The following is a 5,478-nucleotide window of genomic DNA, read 5'->3' on the forward strand; positions in this document are numbered from 1 at the left end:
GGGAGGGGGGAGGGGGGAGGGATTGCATTGGGGAGTTATACCTGATATAAATGATGAATTGATGGGTGCTGACGAGTTGATGGGTGCATCTCACCAACATGGCACAAGTATACATATGTAACAAACCTGCACGTTATGCGCATGTACCCTAGAACTTAAAGTATAATAAAAATAAAATAAAATAAAATAAAATAAAAAAAGACTTGAACCGAGGAAGTAACTACAGATCTGGCAAAAATGTCAAGGGAACTAGAATTAGAAGTGGAATCTGAAGATGTGACTGAACTACTACATCCTCGTGGTAAAACTTGAACAGATGAGGAGTTGCTTCTTATGAATAAACGTAAATAAGTGGTTTCTTTGGAGATGAAATTTATTCCTAGGAAAAAAGCTATGAACATTATCAAAACGACAACAAAAATTACATAATTTGGGCCACGTCCTTTAAATATGGCTTTCCCAGGTGTGCGCGACAATGTGAGGAGCGGGGAGGAGCGGGTGTGGTGTGTGGCCGCCACCTGGGCAAGAGCCACCGCGAACTATGAGTTGAGTAAATTCTGGAGGGATCCTGCCTCCATTGGAGCCTTTGCAGTCAGGCAGCTGTGAACTGTGAGCTGGAGTAAAGCAGAAATCTAGGAAGATGAGCTCCAAGATGGTCATAAGTGAACCAGGACTGAATTGGGATCTTTTCCTCAAAAATGGCCTGAAGACATTTTTCTCTTGAGAAAATTATAAAGATCATTCCGTGGCTCCAAGTTTAAAAGAACTATGTGTTTTATCGAACAGAACGAGCAGAGGAGTTATGTGCACTTGTTGATTAAATATGCAAAGATTCCTGCAAATTTCAAAGCTGTTGGAATAAATGCGAATGACTTCTTGCACTCCTTGGATATGAAAAAAAAAATGTGAATGAAGAAGTGACTGGGTTCCTAAAGTTTTTGCAGAATTCTGCAAGGAAATGTGCACAGGATTATAACATGCTTTCCGGTGATGTTTGTCTCTTCCCAGAGAAAATTTTAAGAGCTTGCATTGAACAAGTGAAAAAGTACCTAGAATTCCATACTCTCCACGAGGTCACCAGCTTAATGGTATTCTTCCCATTCAAAATAGAGATGGAATTAAGATTAGAAAAACTCTTCCTGCATTGGGCAGGGTAAAATATGTGGAAACAGTATTTCCCTCAATGCCTATAAAGTTGCAGCTCTCAAAAGATGATATATCTACCACTGAATTGCCAGAACGAACAGCTGAAACTATGCATTATGATATTAGAAAAGATCCAAATGCAGAGAAGCTTGTTTCAAGATATCACCCTAAGCTAGCTCTAACTAGTCAATCATTATTTACCTTATTAAATAATAATGGACCAATGTACAAACAACAGTGGGAACATCCAGTATTGATTCAAGTAATACCTGTTGAGGTTCAAAACCAGTTAAAGTAATATATATTAATTCACCACTTCCCCGAAATAAAATAACTATGAGAGAGAGAAATCAAATCTTTCATGAAGTTCCATTAAAATTTATGATACCCCAAAACACGTCTGTTCCAGTATCTGCAGTCTTTATGGACTAACTTGAAGAATTTATATCTGAAATGGACATGTCCCGTGAAGTCAATGAGTGCTGAAAAATTGAGACCCTTGAAAACTTTTATCTGGATTTTGATGATGATGTCACAGAACTTGAAACTTTTGGAGTAACCACCACCAAAGCATCAAAGTCACCAATTCCAGCAAGAGCTTCCATAGTACCTAACATGACAGATGCTCCTGCAGCTCCCAAAGCAGTAACTACATTTGTGGCACCAAGTGCGCCAGACATTACTGCTAATTCCAGAAGTTTATCTCAGATTCTGATGGAACAATTGCAAAAGGAGAAACAACTGGTCACTGGTATGGATGGTGGCCCTGAAGAGTGCAAAAATAAAGATAATCAGGGATTTGAATCATGTGGTGATAAGGTATCAAATTCTGACAAGTCTTTGAAGCAAGATAGTGACTTGAAAACATCTGATGCCTTACAGTTAGAAAATTCTTAGGAAATTGAAACTTCTAATAAAAATGATACGACTGTAGACATGGTACATGCTGATGGTGAAAGACCCAGTGTTCTGGAAAACCTGGACAACTCAAAGGAAAAGACTGTTAGATCAGAAGCAGCTAAAACTGAAGATACAGTTCTCTTCAAGTGTGATACGATGAGGAGTGTTTAATCATTGATACGGAGTGTAAAAATAATAGTGATGGAAAGATAGATATTGTGGGTTCTAACTTCAGTTCTAGACCAGTTAGTCCAAATTCTTCCTCAGGACAGGCTTCTGTAGGAAACCAGACGTACTGCTTGTAGGCCTGTAAAAGACTTATCAAATGAGTATATAAAACATATGATCCAGTTGGAGAAATTTTAAAAATGCAGGATACGCTCTTAAAGCCAATTTCCAGAAAAGTACCCGAATTGTCCTTAATGAATTTAGAAAATTCTAAACCGTCTTCTGTTTCTCAGCAACTGTCTGTTCCTTCAGATAGCTCTAGTTGACTGAAATCTGGATGGCCTTCCGCATTTCAGAAGCCCAAAAGACGATTGCCCTATGAACTTCAGGACTGTGTTGAAGATACATATACACTAGGTATTCACCTAGTTCCTCAAGAAGGAAGTTTTGTTTGTAATTTATTTAGCCTGCAAGACCTGTTGTTTCTCATGTGCCGCAGTGTCCAGAGGATAGAGACAAGACTATGTTCTAAAAAAAAAAAAAAAAAGAAGAAAATCAGAAGACAATTTCCAGTTTATGTACTATCAAAAGTAGAGTATCAAGCTTGTTATGGAGTTGAAGCTCTGATTGGAAGTGAACTTTGTCACTTACGGACTGAAAGTTTATTGCATTCCAACAGCTCATTTTATGTTGGGCATATCAATGCTTTTACTTCAAAGCTTTTTCTACTGGAATATATTACCTCAGAAGAATTAAAAGAAAAACTTTCAGCACTCAAGATTTCCAATTTATTTAACATCCTCCAACACATTCTAAAGAAATTAAGTAGCTTGCAGGAGGGTTCCTACTACTTATATCATGCAGCAGAAGATTCTTCACTCCTGATCTATAAGGTCTGCGATGGAAAAGTTAGGACAGCATACAATTTGTATAAAACCCATTGTGGCCTTCCTGATGTATCTTCCAGTCTCTTAGGTCCCTGGGTCCCGTTAGATTCCAGCCTGTTATTACCATATCATATCCATCATGGAGAAATACCTTGTACTTTTCCACCTAATCACTGGATATCACAACACAACAAACGTTGGTGGAACCGGAATGCCTATACGCAGCCACAGGATTCCAGTTTCCATAGAAGCCAAAAGCAGTTGCTTGCCTGCTCAGCAAGTTGAAACTGAAGGAGTATTTCCAAATAAAAGAAAAATAACTTGAGGACTGAACCATGGAAAATTAAATTAAAAAACAGTTATAACAATGTTTAATGTAGAAAAGTTTGAGGGAAAGTATGACTAACAGATCAGTAGGCAAGAAGAACATTTTTCCTGTAGTATCCTGAAGAGTTCTTAGAGTGCCTAGAAAAAATATGTTGGCTATGTGAAGGAATGCTTCAACTAAAATGGAATGTTATGCTTTTCACCCTTGAAGTCCAAGGAGGATCTTGATATGTTTTAACATTATCATGGCAGGGAAATATATGAAGAAGAAAAATATTTTTACATTAAACCTTTCCTAAAAATTATAAATAGAAAAATAATTTGCCCTTTTTTATCAAGAACAACACTGTTCTGATAGACTGACTCTGTTGAGACTGACTCAAAAAGTTAAATATTGCCAATGTTGAAGATAATTATGAGCATTACAAACCTTGTTTCTGACCCATTTTGATGGTTTTTATATACTCCTTTAAAATGATGAATGCTGCAAGTTAAAATTACATAACTTAGTTAAGAAAGCAGTGGAAGGGTTTCAGAAGATTGACTCCAATTTTGAGAGACGTTTTACTGTGAGCGAAATGCTACCAAACATCATTGCATGCTACAGAGAAACCTTTCAAGAAAGGAAAAGTCAATTGATGAGGCAAACTTTATAGTTGTTTTCTTTTAAGAAATCGCTACAGCCACCACGACCTTTAGCAACACCATCCTAATCTATAAGCAGCCATCAGCATTGAGGGAAGATCTTCCACCAGCTAAGACTTTCCACTATGACTCACTGAAGGCTCAGGTGATCATTAGCATTTTTTTAATAATAAAATATTTTTAAATTAAGATACATGCATTGTTTTTTATACTGTGTGCTGTTGAACACAGAACAGGCTACAATATTGTATAAACATAATTTTCATATGTCCTGGGAAATGAAGAAAAATTGTGTGACTTGCTTTATCGCAATATTTACTTTTTTGAGGTGATCTGGAAGTGAACTCACAATATCTCCAAGGTATGCCTGTGTTTATTACTATTAATATTCCATATGAAAGAAGGTATGAATACCTCAGTGTTTAATTCCTTGAAATTATAAAGGAAAACACTTTACCATGTGTACATTATCATCCCTAGTCTTATTTCTTTAAGTGATAAAGAGAAAAAACTAGAGAGGAAGCCATAGTGGGATAATCAGGCCAGGGTTTGTCCAGGAGCATGTAGGAATCCCTCAAACTGGTAACAATGTTGACAATGAGATAGGCCAAAAAGTGGAGAACTATATTCTAGAATACTTTTGACAGAAGGGTGTATGTAACATCAGAATAAGTATTTATGTTCTTTGTGCTTTTTTTGTTCTTGCCTTCAGAGTAAAGGGTGTTGGATGACATGGGAAGTAAAGTCCTTTGATTTGTTATTATATCACCTTGCTTGGAGGTGTATCACAAGCAATATACCCTAAAGGATGTAAGTTGAATTTTTATACTTCTTTTTTCTCTTTCTCTGTTTTGTTTTGTTTTGTTTTGTTTTGTAATAAGACTATATTGTGAAATAATAATCAAGATGCTTTCCACTTTGTAACACTACTACCCTCCCTCATTTTTTTCTGAAATGACCTAGCCAACACCCTAGAGCAGTTAATCAGTTATTATATTTTCAGTGTGAACAGTGAAGAAATTGACAGACTGGTTCAAAGTATAACATCTGAAAGAATCCTTGCAGAGCAATTTTAAACTTTATTCGAGTATTTATATGTGTGCGCATGTACATATGCCTGTGTGTTTCTTGTATCACAGAAGGAATCTCAACATCCTGGGATGCCAAAGAAAGAAAAAGCAGAGAGTTAGATGGATATTGAGGGCTTCTTATCCATCAGCACTCCCTAGTCCATTAGTTATAGGCGCTGATATACGTTTTGTGGGATTGAGTAATTAAGAGAACCTGTATCCAACTTCCTTTTGAAGCCAGAAAAGCAGAGCAAACTGGTGAAAGTTTCCACCACCCTCTAGAGAGAGAGTCAGTAAAGGAGTAATAGCTATGTTTGTAGCCAAGGTCAAAGAGG

General features: G+C 36.8%; 1 pseudogene; it reads left to right on the forward strand.

Annotated features, from left to right (window-relative positions):
* The first annotated feature begins 640 nt into the window (after positions 1 to 640).
* Positions 641 to 3,458, forward strand: LOC105501599 (annotated as a pseudogene).
* The last annotated feature ends 2,020 nt before the right edge of the window (positions 3,459 to 5,478 follow it).

This window comes from Colobus angolensis, unplaced genomic scaffold (genome assembly GCF_000951035.1).
Source record: "Colobus angolensis palliatus isolate OR3802 unplaced genomic scaffold, Cang.pa_1.0 Scaffold73, whole genome shotgun sequence".
Classification (NCBI taxonomy): domain Eukaryota; kingdom Metazoa; phylum Chordata; class Mammalia; order Primates; family Cercopithecidae; genus Colobus; species Colobus angolensis.